Raw genomic sequence first — 16,597 nt, forward strand, 5'->3', positions numbered from 1 at the left:
CAACGCACTCTCCTTTTCAAACAGGCGATTATGCGATATTGGTGAACCAATTGAAAAAACAGACGTCGTTATTGTCAACTATTTACCGAAAAACCTTTTCGATAAAAATGAGATAACTAACGCAAGAGGATGCGTTATCGCAAATGGTGGTGCACCAATTAATAGCACGGATCTCACTACAAAGTAATATGTAGACAATGTGGGGTCAAATCAACGAAAATTATTGTTTAAAATGACAGATGGGATTTTGTCGAGCAAAAACGGTATTGTGGATATCAAACTAAATGTTATGACGAACGCCAAGATGCCTGTACAGTCGACTGATCTTGCGACTAAAGGATATATTGATATTATTAAGAAAACGTTCGTAAAGTATGTCGATTTCAATAATAAATACTTAACCATCAGATGACAATGCACTCTCTATTTCAAATAAGCGACTATGTAAAGTCGGTGATCCTATTGAAACGACAGACGTCGTTACTGTCAACTATTTACGAACAAACCTTTTCGATGAAAAGAAGAAGATAGTTGACGCTAGAGGTTGCGTTATCACTAACGCTGGCATACCTAAGAATAGCTCCGATCTCGCTACAAAGTCCAACGTGGATTATATGGAATTACATCAACAAAAATTACTTAAGGGCAAGACACCTGTAAAACCGACCGATCTCGCGACTGACGGATATGTCGATGACATGCTATTTAAGTTTTACAGATTTCTATTAAACATTGACATCGACGCTAACAGACACTTTGATAAAAAAAATGCTTATGTATGTATTAACCACTGACAGACATAACCAATGCGATTCTGCAAACACAGATCTAAATAGTAAAGATACAAAGGAGGATGATGTGAATAAAAATATGGTACGACCACCGAACACGGATCCAATGTAAGATAGTGTAATGTTGTAAACAAGTTCATTGTCTGTCCAACATGGCAAGAGTGAGGAGATCAAAACGTCCTGTTCAAAAGGGTATGTTGAGAAGATCTAAACGAATAGCCAGTCTTAAACGAGGCAGTGAACTGTTACCAACTCTAACTGTAGGGGTGTTAGCATCTTATATTGGTGATAAAGCATAAAAAGGTGGTGGGTAAGGTTGTAAACAAAGGGATCGATTTATTGCCGATAGAGTTACATATTCCGGGATATCAGTACTGCGGACCGGGAACTAATTAAAAGAGGCGATCCCGGTGTAAAAAAATTTGGACGCTGCTTGTAAAGAACACGATATCGCATACGCTACGTACCGTGATAACGAAAACAGAGCGGCAGCAGATCGTAAATTAGCCGATAGCGCTTGGAAAAGAGGTAAAGCTAAGGATTCGAATATCGCAGAAAAGGCTACTGCATTGGCGGTTACAAACGCGATGAAGTTAAAAGCAAAATTTGGTGGTGTAAGAGTAAGAAGAAGACGATCAAAAAGGAATAATATAAAACGTCTTGAAATTGTGAAAAGAAAAGCGGGCACTGCAAGACAGGGATTATACCTTAAGCAGGCCCTTTGACCGGATCGGGGATGGGTGGTAAAAAAAAAACCGTCGTCGTCGTCTCCAATAAAGGGAATACTAATGCGTCCGCTATCGAATACAGAACTGATGTGGTACGCGAGAAAACTAAATATAGCCGATTTTCGAGGAGTCTTAATGTTGGACGCATTACCCAAACAGCCGAAGACTAACGAGTCTGCGATAGTTAATCTTGATCGCAGTACCGGTCATGGAACAGACTGGGTATGTTATAGAAATGTTATGGAATGAAGAACGCATGGAAATTGTCATAAAAAGTATTAACTGCCTGCTATCGCAATAGTATTCAAAAACACAATGTTAATTTTGGTGACATGAAAAAGGCAGTATTTGCCACTCTTTCTCGCTGTCAGTCCAGTGATGAATAATCAAATCATAGAAAATATCCTACAGGAGAAGATACTTGGTGTTTCTTTCGACGAGCGATAATGAAAAATGAAATCTCTAAATCGCATAAAGATATGTTAAAAACTGCTCTAACAAAGAAAACTCTAAGAAGAATTCTACCTTTATATTAAGAGCTCAGATTCTATCCTAAAAAGATGTGCGACTAGTAAAATGTAAAATGCCAGTAAAGTGTTACATAATGTCATCTGAACCAAGTGTCCAAGAACTGTACTAACTTAAAAAATAAGGTTACAAACTGGTTTATATAAAGCTGCATGTGAGTATAGCTACAACAGCACAACCAATCTGAAAAGAAGAGATTACAATTACCTAAAGCACATAATAAGTATTTAAAATAAGATACCTACAGAAAAAACTAAAAGTTGCTCAGCTAGAACAGGAGGAAAATTTAGGAAACATTACCTAAAAACCTTCATAAAATTTGTAAGTATATATTTTGTATAGTTAGGATTTCTATATAAGGCATATTCATAAAACATATTTAGTAATTTATAATAATGTTTTATCATGTGGGAGATATAATGAGAAAGTGCAAAATATAAGTATTTAATAGTAAATAAATGATCTAAAAGTTATGATGCAGTTTTCTGAAGATTGGATTTTTCACTTTTTAAAAGGTAAAATATGATATATCCCAAAAACTATTAACCCAAGTTTGAAACTTTGAATACTTGTTTATAATATTATAATAAATTTTTTTGGTATAATAAGTTACTTTGTAGATTTGAGGGGCCACTGTTTGTCCAAATCAGTATTATTTAATGATTTTTTATTCTTTTTATAAATTATATAATTTGATGAAGGAGAAAGTTATAATGTTATGCATATCAAATTTTGTAGTACTTTTTAGGGATTTAAAATGAGTCCAAATTCATAAAACTTTGTTCAGTAGTTTTTCAAGTTATATCTGTTTTTGCATTTTTATGATTTCTTTCCAAAAAGGGTAAAAACAAGCAAAAAAAAAAAATACTGAAAACAGAGTCCAAATTTAATCAATTCCTATGCTTTAAAATATATTGCACATGAAAATAACATTAACAATGAAAATGGAGAAGAAATAAAAAAATAATAAGACTTTCTGTGGGAAATCCATTTAATAGACTTGCCTATAAATATTGATTAATATGTGTTGGTCCATTAGGCCAGTTATTATTTTTAGTTTTCCAGTCTGCATGAGCAAGTTTACATTGTGTGTGGAAATGGAGGTGATTTGCTTTGATCTGATTTTGGACTTTGTATTTTTTTTGTTCATGTGTGTGTAGCGTTGGGAAATTCCAATCGCATGTTATCTTCTAAGTGACAGCCCACCGTATCCTGAATGCTGCCTTCTCTTAACTCTGGTGTTTCTTGGTTCAGCTGGTGGAGTATTCCTTAAAAGACCTTTCATGGCTGACTGTCTTGGAGGTCACCTGTCGTGGGAATAAGTCCAAGTTACAACTCTCTAGGTGTGATTTGATGATAAATGAAGTTTGTTTAAATTCAGTTCACTAGACAAATTTCTCCTATTCATTCTGGATGTATCATCACTAACAATATTTTTAACACTAGAAATAGTATAAAGATTGGAATGTATAAAAAAGTACTACGATTACTTATTACTAATAACGTACTAGGATGATTGGTCCAATTTGGGCATATGCGGTTTTTAGCAGATCTTGACATTTTGATGCAAACCAAAAGGCTGGATAGAAATTTTCCAGATTTTTAACGTTCATGTGTTCAGTGTTGGCCTCTAAATCAGCTTATATCTTCAGAACTACTGGATTGATTTTGACCAAACTTGGTCAGATTACTTCTACATATGGGGCATTGATGCCAATAAATTTTTAACTTAAATTTGTCTAATAATTTTTTAACTTAAATTAACTTAAATTTTTAGCTTAAATTTGGTGAAGCTGTAGAGCAAGGTCACCCTCAGTATTTCAAGATTTCACCTGATTAATGTCATATATTTCTTAGGCACATTTGTTAACAATTAAAAAATAACAATATTTGCAACAGTTTTTTTGCAAAATCACACTCCTACCCTAAAACTTGGTATAACCTACTGCTACATTGTGACATCACAGATAAGTAGTAGAATTATATAAATGAATAATATTTAAAGTGTAAAAAAGTAACTCGGTCTGGCCAGGTCTCAAACTTGACTCGGTCCTGGTGCATTAAGCCTTACAACCACCAATCTGCCAACTGTACAAGCAAAATTTTTTCAATGTAAGATGTGTAATTACATTAGTTAGTGTCGACTGTCGCCATAAGTACCATCACACCCATGCGAATTAGTTAGAATCATTGAATTAAATATTTTAAATTAAGTTGTGTATTTAAGTCATACATCAGAAACAACCCACAGTTGTACAACTGTGTTGTCAGCTTTTTTTTTTATCTCTATTTAGGTACTTTATAATAATAATAATAATAAAATTCTTTACTATAATTAACAAATTTGTTTATGTTAGCTGTGAAGTAAATTTATTTGTACATCACTCAGTAATGGGAGATCTAATTTTAATAAATTTTTTATTATGAATTAATAGTGAAATTAAAATTATTCACAGGGGGTTGAATGCTAACTCCTGCAGACAAAACATGTTATTTTGCCATTTACTCAGTACAAGTAACTACTCCTACTAGATATCAAGGAAGCGTATCTCACAATGGACAAAGCAGGGTCTGATTTATGCCCGTAAAAATGAAAACAGGAAGTTGATCAACATAAACATGGTTATGATAAAGTAAAAAATAACAATTTCTTCACACAGAAAGTGCAGAATAAAACAGCAACATTATTGTGATACTTTGAGGATTAACCAGGAAACTTATATATAGTACAGGTCATGTTTCATGATGTGATCATGCCTTCCTGATTCCAAGAAGCTATGATTACATAATTTTTATCAATAATAAAAGTAGTGTGTTACCAATTAACAAATTTTCATTTATAAGCTTTAATATATGCTGTAACAAAAATTTCTCTAGAAATTAAAAAGCAATCTTTTAAGTTTTGTCTACTTAAAATCTTCCATTAATATTTTTTAGTATGTAAGTATTCATGTCACGGGATATTAATTTTTACTGTAAATTGAATAAAGTTACCACTACTAATAGAAAAATATACACATATCTTAACTGCATCTGAAAAACGTACACAATCATTCTTTAGTTTTGACCGTTTTATCTATATTATGAATTGACATATTTTATACATGGAAATAATAACAAAAATTAACTGCTTAACTTGTAGTAATAATTTATTACACATTAACTGTTTAAAACATCAAGTTTTTTAAAAAATGAGTTGTCAGTTATCTTGGTCTAGTCATAGTTTTGTAGAGGATAAATTTAAATCATAAAGGCTGATAGCAGATTAAAAAAAACATACTTTACACATTTATAATTACAAAAATTATAGCCTCATTAAAAAAAATCAATGCAACAAGCTGATCAAGAAGTCTTATTGAACCTTTTTTTAGATGACTCGATACTTTCTTGAACTTTTTTATATGTGCTTGTTTTTATAAATAATGTCAAAAGGGGGAAAAAAGTGAAAACAAATTTTAGTTATGGAGTGAAAGAAATTGTAAGGCTACCAGGACTTTTAATTGAAGAAAAAACCTTTCCTAATAAATTACTTATTCGTTTAAAAGTCCTCGCACAGATTTAATTAAAAGATTAAATAAAATTAATCTTTTGATGAGTTCTTTATAAATGTTAATCAAATATTTTTCCATTACGCCTACAAAACTGTTACTTTATTCTGTACAGATTTTATTCAATTATTAACAAATCTGATGTGGACACTACATGACTTCCTTGTATTCCTATTAAATTACAGATACACATTATGAAAAGTACATAAAATTTTTATTTCACCAATAACTTCTGATTTTTTTTTTTACTATTATTAAATTATTATTTATTCTACTTTTTTTTTTACAATCACTGGTTAATTAATATGGATTATTAATAAATCAATATATTTAAATGAAAAAAAAATAATATGAGTTCGAATTGAAACCAACATGCCTTCCCCTTGTAAGATTAAAATATTTAATTATTAAGAAAAATTTGGCTATAACTCTGAAACCAATGAAAACAAGTAACACTTAAGATATATTGTTGAAAAGCTCTCGATGAGGGCTTATTAACCGCAGTTAAGAAAAAGTCCAAAATCCAAATTTTTGGACAACTAGATGTTACATCAGTACTAAATCCAAAATTTCAACAGCCTATAGCTAATCGCTTTTGAGTTATGTGAGATACATTTGTAAGACTACATAGACCGAAACTAGTCAAAATGGATATTTTCGTTGAAATCTGAAAACCAAAATCTTTTGTGATCACAATTTTTTTCATGTTCTAATACCTGTACAATACTATATCTGTGAACAAAAAAAAAAAAAAAAATATTCATTTGACCATAAGCACATTTATTTTTGGAAACATTAACTAATGAGGAGTATTAATTTATAGAACAAAAAAATGTTATTTTTGTTTTGATTATTGGACAATAAACAATTATTTGCTCGGTTACATTGTCACTCAATAAAATTTGAAAAGCCTTCTGTAAGATAAAATCTAGTAAAATTACATTTCAATTCAATTAAACCCTAAATCCACAATCCTTAAGTCAAAAATGAAATGGTTACAATTGTAGTATATTTCCTTTGTTTTCAATGAAGAAAAAGAGTTCAGGACTGCACTTGGATAAAACAAATGGAAAAATCTATCTGTAAAGATGCTAAACTAAAAGTAACCAAAAATCCTTTTTAAATGTTTAATTGAAGGTTGGGCTAAAAGGTGGAATGATTCACTGTAGAATTTTTTTTTGTTTTTCTGGGAGAAAAACACTTTTGTGTTATCATTGCATGAACATGGTATATTTGTTATAAAAAATAAATGTTAAAATAAAAAGGACAATTAAAAACTAATGAAAAAATAAACACCCAGAAATGCAAAAATACATCTTCAAAGTAAAAAGCCTGTAATGTATGCTAAAAGCGAAATAAAAACACAAAGAATAAAAAGAAATAAGAACATTATATATCTTAAAATAATAAAATTACCATCTGTTTCATAGCAAATGGTTTGAATAGATGAAACACACTACAGTAATTTATATATTTAAATATAAACAAATAGCCTTAACACACTGTAAAACACAAGATAACATCTCATTATCTCCTAGAATAGTTTGCATGTTAGCCCCTAGTTTAAACTTGCGATGCAATGTCACATAACAGATACAATTCGCAAGGATGTGGTGCACCGAAGTCAGGACGGGTTTACTAGGCGAGCCTAGTAAACCCGTCGAGAGGCGGTAGATAACCTCCTCTTATTATTATTTTTAAGAGTTATTTCTGTGTGTAAAATGTTCTTAACAAACAGTTGAAAACAGTCCTCATGATTGTTTTACTGTAAATGATGTACTTCTATTAATAATTAATTTCTTTGTTATACCTTATAACACTAGTTAGGAAATATATGTATAAACCTTTATATATAAAAATGTTATGTTCGTTTGTGTACGCTTCAAAAACTCAAAATGTTCTGCACCGATTGAGCTCAAATCTTAGCACGATATATAACCCGCATCAAAGATTGTTTATAACTATTTTTCGCATCACTCACATACCCGCAACCGCGAGAAAACAGTTCTTTTAACAGTCAGCTGTGTACCAGTGACCGCACCATCTGCCAGCAGCGAGGGGAACACTCGCCATACTAGCTAACGACAACCGCAGTCACATGTGAAATAATAATTAACAAAAAAAAACAAAACGTATCCACTTGCATCTGATTCAGATTATTATACAATCTGAATTAAATATTCACTTTAATCGAGGTACTTTTATGTAATCGTGTCGTGATTGAGCTGCACCTTTCACCAAGCTCTGAATTTATTAGAAAACGACCAACAGTGGGTTATATGTATCAATAACGCGTGCAACACTGCACATCCAACCCAAATTCACAATTATATTGACCGCTTGCTTCCCTTCATCTCCCACAGAGTTATGGGAAAGATATCGATTGCATATGGCTGAGGATATTTTGCATAGAGTACGCCTAGAAAATGCCAATATGACCATGGAATTTATAGAAGGCATTTACAACGAAGCATTGATAAATATTGAAGACAAGTGCTTAGTTAGCTATTGCAAATAAAGTTCTTAGTCAATTGGGAATTCCAGCACCCACCCGAGCTGCGATTGCTTCATTTGATGTGGATTTATGCCGTAAACAGAGTTACAACATTGGTGATCTTCAGTCATATGTCCAATCAAACATTCCCAAATTAACACGTGAACAGAAAGGCATTTACGATCGCATAATGGAAATGATAAATGATAGAGTTGGGGGGACCTTCTTCTTGGATGCGCCAGGAGGAACTGGGAAAACATTCCTCATTAGATTGATTCTAGCAACGGTTTGTTCAAAAAATGACATAGCCTTAGCTCTTGCTTCTTCTGGGATAGCTGCGACATTGTTACCAGGTGGAAGGACTGCGCATTCAGCTCTGAAGTTGCCATTAAACATGCAAATCATCGAGACTCCCACGTGCAATATTTCCAAAGCATCCGGTATGGGAAAAGTATTACAAAAATGTAAACTCATTGTTTGGGATGAATGCAGGATGGCACATAAAAAATCGCTTGAAGCTCTTGATCGATCGTTACGAGATTTGGGGAAACGTTCAACCATTGCTTTGATATTGCAATATCAATGCTTTGATATTGCTCGCAGGAGATTTTAGGCAAACATTGCCTGCAATATTCAACACTGTGACGACACATACGTAAATTGCAGTTGACTACGAATATGCGTGTCCAGTTGCAGAATGATCCATCAGCTGAGGTATTTTCACGACAGTATTTTGGAAGTATTTGAGTATCTGAGTATTTTCACATTGGAAACGGACAGCTGCCAGTCGATGAGATGTCTAGATGAATATCATTTCCTGATATTCAAATTAATCATAGAAATCACGATTGGCTCAGTGAACGAGCTATCTTTACCGCAAAGAATAAAGATGTCTATCAACTTAATAATGTTATTCAATCCAGCATTCAAAGAGAGGAAATTACATGTAAGTCGATAGACACCGTTGTGGAAGCAGATGAAGTAGTTAATTATCCAACGGAATTTTTAAACTCAATTGATCTGCCAGGGATGCCACCACACATATTAAAATTGAAAACAGGTGTGTCAATTATCCTGTTGCAGAATATTAATCAGCCAAAACTCTGCAACGGCACGCGACTTGCAGTTAAGAAATTGATGAATAATGTAGTGGAAGCAACGATTTTAACGGGGCCCTTCAAAGGTGAAGATGTCCTCATTCCTCGAATACCCATGATCCCGACCGATACACCATTTCAATTCCCAATTTGATTAGCATTTGCAATCACAGTCAATCTTAAGAATTGTGTGGTTTAGATTTAGATGCGGATTGCTTCTCTCATGGACAACTGTATGTAGCGTGTTCCCGAGTCGGAAAACCAGATAGCCTTTATATCTACGCAGACAGTGGAAAACAAAAAAAATATTGTATATCCACAAGTATTGTAAAATTAAACTTCTATAAAACGTATGATTTGTTTTGTTTCTCATTTCTCATCCATGCAACCACAATGTGCCACAGCGAAGTGTGGCGGGTACAGCTAGTCTATTTATTATATAATAATTTTTTTTTAAATTTATAATTACAAGGCTAAGCCTAAACATATCATAGGCATAATTGCCATATACCAAATGGCATATTCGTTCATATAATCAATCTTCAGTTCATTTGGAATGATTCACAATTTAAAAAAATATCTAAATTGAGGACGTCACAGTAAAAGGGCATATAGTGTTAAATGCCCTTTTTAATGTGATTCAATATTCTGAATTTATGCATTTCATATAATATGGCTAGATTTACATTTTAATAACAGATGTCATGCCCCCTTTTTGTGAGCACTTTTTCATAACCTCTATGGAAAATGAAACCTGTTATAATCTATAAGATTGTAAGCTTTATGTTGTTGCAACTTCTCTGAGTTGTTTAGTAATGTTATCAGTCTGCTAGTAAAGTTTGTTAAACAATGGAAAGTAACACGAACAAGGGTAGGAAAAATCAGTGGATAAATCAAAGTGGAAAAAGAAAGTGAATAGAAATAAACGTGAATCTTATGTAACTATTGAAGGAGATAATCATGCAAGGAGACATTTAAACCAGTACAAAAGTGTTGTGCAAGTTTTTGTTACAAAACTACTTCTACTGATGATCAAAAATGTTCAAATGATTTTGGGATATAGGCATCAAAGCTGAATAAAATTTATTCTTTGCAAGTTGTCTGATTAAACATAACGTAAAATTTGTACGAACCTTTAAAGAAATGAGTTAACATATGTAAATATTTAGTGCCTGCAAGCGATGGGCAATAAAGTAATGTATGTCGTAATTTTCTTTTAAGTATATTACAGATATCAGAAAAATATCTGCATACTGTTTAGAATCAACTGTTAATGGGAGAATCATTTGATGACAAAAGGGGGCAAACATTCAAATCAACCTCGCATTATTGAGTCCAGAGTCTGGGAGCTTGTTAAGGAATATTTGAAAAGCATACCGCATTCTGAGTTGCACTACACTTGGGCAAAGTCAGGACTGATGTATTTTGATAATTCAAATGTAAGAGTTAAGTCCCTGTAAATTTCATTTCAAGATTATTATAAAGCAAAGACAGGGTCTAATGTTAGTATTACATACAAGAAGTATAAGTTTTTTTATAGAGTGCTGGCACCTACAGTTTTCATAAGCCATGTGCTGATGTTTATGATTACTGCTGTAAATCTGAGTTTATACTTCAGGCTGATAAAAATGATCCACGTAAAACTCAATACAATTTTCACCAAATACTGTTTTAATGCTTATCATGAACTTAAAGAAGAAAAAATTAATTTAAGCAAAACAAGAGGATCAGATTTATTATTACTGAATTCAACTTCAAATAAAATTTACCACTTCCAAAGCTTTACTGCACAGCTCAGTTCTACAAACGATTACTGTGGTTTAATGTTTGTAATGTGGACATTCACAGTGAAAATTGAGAAAGTTTTACATACACTTTTTTTGAAACTGAAGGTAAGAAAAATCCTGATATCATTTTTTGTGTATCAATTGAATTAAGTCTAATTCATTTAAAAATACTGTATTTTTCTTTGACGTAGATGGGGATAAGAACAAAAATTTTTAATTTCTATGGTTTTGGTCTTGGTTTTCAAAGGTTTATAATGTATCAATATTAGACATATTTCCCGAATGAGGCCTTAGTTATTTTGTCAGTGTGACTGCAATTTTGGCCTTTATTCAATGAAGTTGAAGAAGCTTTTGTGCATTTAAACAGCAAAGGAGTACCTTGAAGTAACAGCTATGTGCCGTGTGAACTCTGAGCCTTTCAGAGTGTTCTAGGACAAATTTATTTTAAAAGAATGGTCGCAGAACCTGCTTCCTTACTATTTTAAGAAACCTGTTGCTAAAGGATGTAAATTTCAAATACAAAAGTATCGACAGATATTATTATAAGGCTGTATCGACAGCCTTCTGATACAATCAGTGCTTTAAATCACACTATTGTGGTTTTATTCCATTTACTTTTTGGAAGAAACATATGTTGTCTTCTGAGGTAAAAAATATAGAATCTGTACAAATGAAAGAAGTTACACTAAATTTGGCTAAAGTTAAAGATATTATATTTATATGATTTTATTAGTGAAGAAACTAAGAACTAGTTTGAATTCTGTTTTAATTATATAGACTAGTGTGAATGTTAATAATCTAATTTTTAATAATGTAATCAGTTTTCTGTGTGACTAACAGTAAAATAATATTACATTTTATATTTCCAAGATTTTTCTGAATAAATTCTTGTTTCACCTTAAAAATGGCGTATGAGGGATATTGTTATTTTTGCTGATACTTTTTTCTGTTTTATTTAATAATTATATTGTTTATTTTGTACCGTACAACTGTATTAATATATAATTTACTTAATCAAGATTAAATTTGTCAAACGCTTTTAAAAACTTAAAATTCATTTTTCTTGAAAGGCCATTTTGATTTAAACACCTTTTTAGTGTGACGTCCTCAATTTGGTTGTAAGTCATTATTCATTCTTTTTTTTATGAAAATATTTTTAATATTTTTTTTGGAATGTAAAAAAATAACAGTTAGTAGTTCATTATATTTGTAATACCAACGATAAAAGGAAAAGAACAACCAATAAATTACTTTTTTTTTTTTTAATATAACTGCCAATCAAAATTTTAAAGTAAGCATGATTAGATCGTTTAGAACTAAATGATTACGTGTACATAGTGCATAAGTGTTGACAAGTGTACACACACAAAAATAGTTATTCAAAACATATTTTTGCACAACGGAAAGTGACAATTCATTATTTGGAAAAGTGCTTGAAGAATGAAAAAGTAATAGACATACTGACAGATATATGTCAAATAATGTAAATTAGTTGTCTGTAATAAGACTGTATTACTAATCTATTTTAAAACATATGTCCAGAGTAATTAAAATCGGAATAAATATATCCCTGAGTTTATATTAAAGAATCATAATTTGAGTAAACAACTCAAAATTATTTTCAACCATTCAAATCAATCATAATTAATGCTTTCTGGATGTTTTACATAACCTAGCAAGGATTTTAGACAATTATATTGTTCACTGAACAATTCTGAGATCAACATCTAACACATACACTATTGATAATAATAAAAAAAAAAACAGGAAGGATGTTCACATCTACATCTATACATAACATTGCAATAAAAAAATACATGAAAAAATAAAACCTTACAATAATTACTAATACTGAATTAAGCACACATATTTTTTCTCTTTTCACAACATTACCATTACAAACTAAATTAATTTTAATTTGTACAAATGTAAAAAATATTTTTTTTTTAATCCTTAAGAATCTAATTTTTATAAAAAATGTATACACACTTTTAAGATAAGTAAACAAAATAATCAAACTGTAAAGCTATATAATTATAATGTAATAGAATATTATAATTAATTAGGAGACTTATCATTTGCTAGAGAGTACAATTTTATAACATAAATAAAAATTTGAAAGTAAATTATATAAACAGCAATTGGTGCCCTTACCACATTATTAGCCAATTATAAAAAAAAATATCAGTTCTCAATTTGATTTAATTTATCTTTTAAACTTTTATCCTCCTATAACTATAAAATTGCAGTTAATAAACATTCGAATAAAACTCTCTGAGTCTGTAAAAAAAAATTATACATATATCATCTGTTAAAACAAAAATAAATATAGTTCTGCATGAAAGTACTTATTGAATTTTGAACAGATATTAATATTTATAATTAGTAGATACACACATGTATCTGCTAATCACATATTAGAGAACAATTACTACTATATATATATATATATTTTTTTTTTTTTTAAATACTATATAGGCCTGAATCTAAGCTCCACCTTATAACAAAAGATTTAGTGTAATATTTTTATAAAAAAAAAAAAAAAAACTTGTAATGTTATAATGCCTTCTTTTGAATTTATATAATGAACTATAGAATTGCCAGCTCTCCAGATTTATAAAACACTACTATTATCCAATGCATTTCAATTGCATAATGAAAAAAAAAAAATTATTAACAAAATTATCAAGAACCAGATACCACAAAAAAAAAATAGTTTCAAAATACCCATAAATTTAGAAATTAAAATTTAAACAAAAAATCTGTTTTGTTACTTTTCCATAGTCTAATTTTAACATTTCATGGAATGTATTGAAGATTATAGGTCTGGGGTATACAGTGTTACGTAATAAGTGTGCATGCTCTTCTGTTCTTAGTAACTGAAACGCCAATTACTTTAGTTGCTACCAATCTAGCGGTGCATTACACATCAAGTAACATTTTTTTTTCAAACCAATTAACACATTCACTGTTGATGACACCAAGATAGCATCATAGATGTGGACTGAAGTTATAAACTGTTATAAATAGTTTAATAACTAAATTACAGATATTATGTAGTTGGTTTATTTATAATTTACATGAGTGATATTGGTTATGCATAAAAGATATGGCATTTTTTTATCCTCTCCTATTCTTTTTCAAAATCCAAGGGTCTTGTGACTGTGTATTATTATGGAAAAACGATTGTTTGGTTTGGTTGTGTTGTTTGTTTTTACATTTTTGTGGTTTTATACTCATACAGCTTTGTTCAACATACATAGTATTTTTTAGAACTTCTTGTAGATTGTTTTACAGAAAATCAGCTTAGTAGAATTTTTTAATCCTATTTTTATTTTTAGGCCCTAATTTACAATTTACAACTTTTCGTTTTATCTTGAAGAAAATTTTTGTAAAGAATTATACATCTTCATTTTTATGCTTATTTTATTTAAATTTTCATTTGATATTGAAATGAAAATTATAATTGGTTCAGCTTTCTTTAGATTTGAGAACTTTTATAATTAAAAACATTTAAATTTAATTTAATTAAAAAATGGAACATGGTATTATTAGCATCTAGAAATTCTTATAATTCTGTAAAATCAATATTGTAACACTTTAGTTTTTTGATTTTTATTTGTTTCATAATTGAACTGCAGTCTTTCACCACTTCTGAAACCAGCAGTTTGTGCAAAAGAAAACTAGACAAAATTGAATCTGATGAACTGGTACATATATTAAATTAATAACTACTTCTTTCAACTCTACTTTTAACAACTATTTCTTTCAAAATATGTTTTATAATTTAACCTTTTCACGACTGGGTGCTTATGCAACTGCAGTAAACTGTCTGCACAGACTATGGTCGCATAAACTCATTTTAGAACTTTATTGTTGTTATCAGTGTTGAAGCGACTAATAAAATTCTTTCACTTATATTGGTTTTAAAATGAACTATTTGCATTGCCCATAGGTTGCAGCTAAGAGCTGGAAATAGAATAAAATCACGTTATCAGCATTCTAAAACTGGGTTTTGTACAACAAGTTTTGCTGAACTCTGTTAGTAAAGTAAACCTGGTCGATTCATCGCATTCATGTACATAATTTATTCCTTCTTGCTGTGTGGACAAATAACGGAATTTATGTAATGAGTGAAATAATTTAAATTTAAATAATAAATAATTGAAATAATATCAATGAACAAGCTGATGATAAAATAACCTAGTCTGAGCATGAATTAGGGTTTACAGTACGTTAATCCTGAAAAGGTTAAATATACGTAATGTGTGATCATTTCTTAGAATTTAACTATTTTAAAATAACAAAGCATTTTAAAAATTTTTCCTAAAGGCTTTATTTTTTTTTGACAAGCTGAAAAATAACTTGCAATACAGGAAATTATTTTATCATTCTACAATAAACAAACAAGCTACTTGTGACAAACTTTATTTGTTAATATAATTTTTGTCAATTTTTCTAATTTTCATGAACTGGAATTTATGTAATCACAATTACATGCTCTAATAAAAGCTATCTCCTCATAACTAATGGAAAGCATATATATATTTTAAATAATGAAAATTAATTAACATTTATATTCTAATATTTTTGTAATTTTTATTGCAAATCAGAAACTGTTACTAAGAGTAAAAAATTCAACTTAAATATATAAACTTTTTTTTGGAAAATTATAACCTAAGAAGTCTGCCGAACATTGCTCTGACAGAATATTAAACCGTAGATTTTAATAACCATTGAATAATATCCAAGAACAAATGGAAAAATATATGCCAAGAAGCAATGTAATGAGCAGGTTACATAGTCGTTTATAAGCTGCTTCCTGACAATGCATACATGGTGTCAACATATATATTTTCAAGGCTATGAAACTCATTCTTAAAAAAAAAACCCAGCTATATATGTTAGTGTTATAAATACAATCTATTAAAACAAAAATCAGTGCGATCTAGCAGTGAATGTGTTAATAAGAAAAATGTGTTTTGTACTGTATTAGAAATTTATTCTTTTCAGCATTGTTATAGTGAGTTTCAAGTTATTTAAAGAAACTTTGAAGAAATTAAGACTAAAAATTATCTAGTACAATTCTGTTTCTCATTAATGCTACTATTTAAGAGAACAATTTTCTTAAGAGCCATACTAAAAATTAATGTTTAGGTACATCTAAGAACAAGGTTTTCACCATTGCTCAAATATTTAACAATTTTTTCTGATAATTGTTTCAATACTGTAACCATAAAAAAAAACATCCTTTTAAGCCTCTTGAATAGCATATTATTTTGCACTGAACTACATAAAACAGTTTCAACTATTTGTTAGTAAAAAGTATAGCTGCTTGACATGAATATACAGAGTATAGTATAGGAGTCTGTACTTGATTACTTACAAGCTGTTTCATTGTGTGTCAGTGAAATGACACATATTTTTTCTCATAGACTACGATTCTGAGCAGTTTTAATGGCAATTTTTCTTGACTTTATAACCCTTTGTCTATCCTGTTGCTAATTGAAATAATTAAATTATTTATGTACAGTGGTGATATCAAAACAATTTTTTTATCAGTGCAAAAATTTCTATCTTTACTAAGAGCTGAAATAATTTTTAAAAAAGTAGTTGCCATATTA

The sequence above is a fragment of the Lycorma delicatula genome, chromosome 10, assembly GCF_047948215.1.
Source record: "Lycorma delicatula isolate Av1 chromosome 10, ASM4794821v1, whole genome shotgun sequence".
Classification (NCBI taxonomy): Eukaryota; Metazoa; Arthropoda; class Insecta; order Hemiptera; family Fulgoridae; genus Lycorma; species Lycorma delicatula.